Below are 2,935 nucleotides of genomic sequence, written 5' to 3'. Positions count from 1 at the left end.
GTGATTGCAACTTGTAGGAGTCTGGCAAAATTCCATAAACTTCAACATCACTAGAGAGTATGGAAAAATTGAACTTCGGTACATCTACCGGTATGGTTTGTGGAGTTTCCTTCAATGCTCCTAAATACAACTTCATGTAGGTGACGCACTCGTGCGCAATATATGCTTCAGCTATACATCCTTCAGGCGCAGATTTCTTAGCCACATAATCTTTATAGTCTCCAAGTTGCCTATAAATCAAGTTGCAAAGTGTTATGATTATTAAACATGTATATTGAGGAATTCAGGTGTAAAAAACGTACATTTCCATGGGATACATCCAAGTGTAGTGTACTGGACCGGTAAGCAACAATTGCTCGGGAAGATGGATCATCAGGTGAGGCATGATGTCAAAAAAATTTGGAGGAAATATCATCTCAAATTTACACATGATATAAATGATGTCCTCTTGCATTTCCCGGAGGTTAGATTTTTGCACTTCCCGTGTGCATAACTTCTGGAAGAATCTTACCAACGCTACTAACGGCTCCATCACTTGACGGTGAAGGAACGGTTGAATGAAAACAGGGAAGAGACGTTGTAGCAGAATATGATAGTCATGACTCTCCAACCCGTACATCTTATTGTCCCAGAAGTTCACACACCGGGCTACATTTCCTACATAGCCTGATCGAAGGATACTTCTCCAACCCGTACATCTTATTGTCCCAGAAGTTCACACACCGAGCTATATTTCCTACATAGCCTGATCGAAGGATACTTCACATAACTCATCCACCTGAAAATTACGTTCTTCTGGTCAAGCTTCACAGTGTAAAGAGCTTGAGGCATTTCTTTCTTCCCTTCTTTCAACCACAGATGTTTTCTTATAAGCATTTTTTGTAGATCAATGCGTGCCTTAGGACCGTCTTTCGTCTTCCCCTCCAAGTTCAGCACTGTGCCCACCACACTGTCGTAAATATTCTTTTCTATGTGCATCACATCTAGGTAGTGTCTGATCAACAACTTACTTTAGTATGGGAGTTCCCAGAATATGCTCTTATGTGTCCAGAATTTGTACTTGTCGGGTCTTTCAGGTATTGCCGCCACAATATTGGGATGATTGCTGAGCTGCCCAAAATCGTACTCATTAAACACTGCTAAAATTTCTTCCCCCGTCCATCTTCTGGGAGGCACACTGTTTTCTACGGTCCCATCAAATGCCTTGTCATCGAACCGCCATTCGTGATTATATGGAAGGAAAGTACGGTGACCCAATTTGCAATGACTGCTGCTCCCCTCATCGCTAAGGCACTCTGAACAAGTTTTGTATCCTTAACAACGTTGCCCAACAACATCCCACGGGCAGGAAAATCACTGATGGTACCAACAACCATGACATGCATCTGGAACATCTCATGCAGCATGTACTTATCATAAGTGGGAAGACCAAAGTCCCAAAAAAACTTAAGCTTTTTAATCAAAGGTCTCAAATACACATCGAGACACTTCCTTGGATAACCGGGCCCCGGAATCAACAAACTCAACATATTGTATTCCTTCGTCATGCACATCCATGAATGAAGGTTGTACGGTACCAAAATCACCGGCCATACACTGTATTGAAGACTCATGTTGCCAAAAGGGTTGAACCCGTCGGTTGAGAGCCCGAGTTTCACATTTCGGACCTCTGACGCAAAATGAGGAAACTCCATGTCTATATGCTTCTAAGCCTCCCCGTCAGCAGGGTGTATAAGGGTATCTTCATCATGCAATTCCCTATCAGCGTGTTATCTCATAGCTTTGGCCGTGTGTGAAGACATGTACAACCGCTCCAGCCTATCCCTCAACGGGAAATACCGAAGTACATTACAGGTTTCCTATTGCCTGCAGAAGTCAGCTTATACCTGTCAGTGTGACATACCAAACATGCGTCAAGGCCACCAAGGTCATTCCCTTCTGGATCTTTACCCCAGAAGAGAACGCAGTCATATCTGCATGTATGGATCTTGATGCAGGAAAGCCCAAGATCTTTCAGGATGCATCGGACCTTATGATGAGTGGTAGGAAGACGATGACCGTGGGGCACCATCGAAGCAGTGTACTGTAGATAATCATCAACAGCCTTCACGGTCGATTTTGTCTCAACTTTAATCTTCATTACTTCCATCACACTTTCAAAAACGGTCTTCTGACAACCGGGATACACATGGGTCTGTTGGAAAGCAAGCAGTTTGTTGTACTTGTCAATACCAGCAGTGTTGACAACTCTAGGGAAGGGCTGCATCGGCTCAGACATATATTGTCCTTGAGCGCATACACCGCTCTCATAAGGAAACATGTCGTTGATGAAGGCCGTTGTTGGATCGTTGGATGTACTGCCCGTCTCAGAAAATTGCTCATGATCATGCGGACCCCCTGATGATGTTTCACCGTGATATAACCAATAATGTGTACTTCTCTAAAAACCCGTTACTCTTCAGGTGCTGCCATACTTTGTCAATCGCAAATCGATGCATATCGCTACGACACTAACATTTCGTGCACGGGCAATAGAAAATTATATTCTCATTAGCATTAGCCAGCGCATATTCCAGAAAACTCATAACTCCTTTACCATATCTTTTGTCCCATTTTGGAAACGAATTCCAACTCTTATCCATATCCTGAAAATATAACAAAATATATATGTATAACTCTAGCTAATTATTAATTAAATTCTATATATAAAATCTCAATTCATTTAATATATATTCTACGTACTACAACTAATTAATAACAAATTAATTAACATATATATATATACACACACTTAATAATTACATAACAATATTATATATATCAACATCATTACAAAATCATCATCAACTCATCACATCAACAACTTCATACCATCAACATAATATTATAAATTAATTAACACACATATATATATATATATCTACTACTTATATAT

Source organism: Fragaria vesca, linkage group LG5 (genome assembly GCF_000184155.1).
Source record: "Fragaria vesca subsp. vesca linkage group LG5, FraVesHawaii_1.0, whole genome shotgun sequence".
Classification (NCBI taxonomy): Eukaryota; Viridiplantae; Streptophyta; class Magnoliopsida; order Rosales; family Rosaceae; genus Fragaria; species Fragaria vesca.
Note: the sequence above shows the minus strand (reverse complement) of the source record.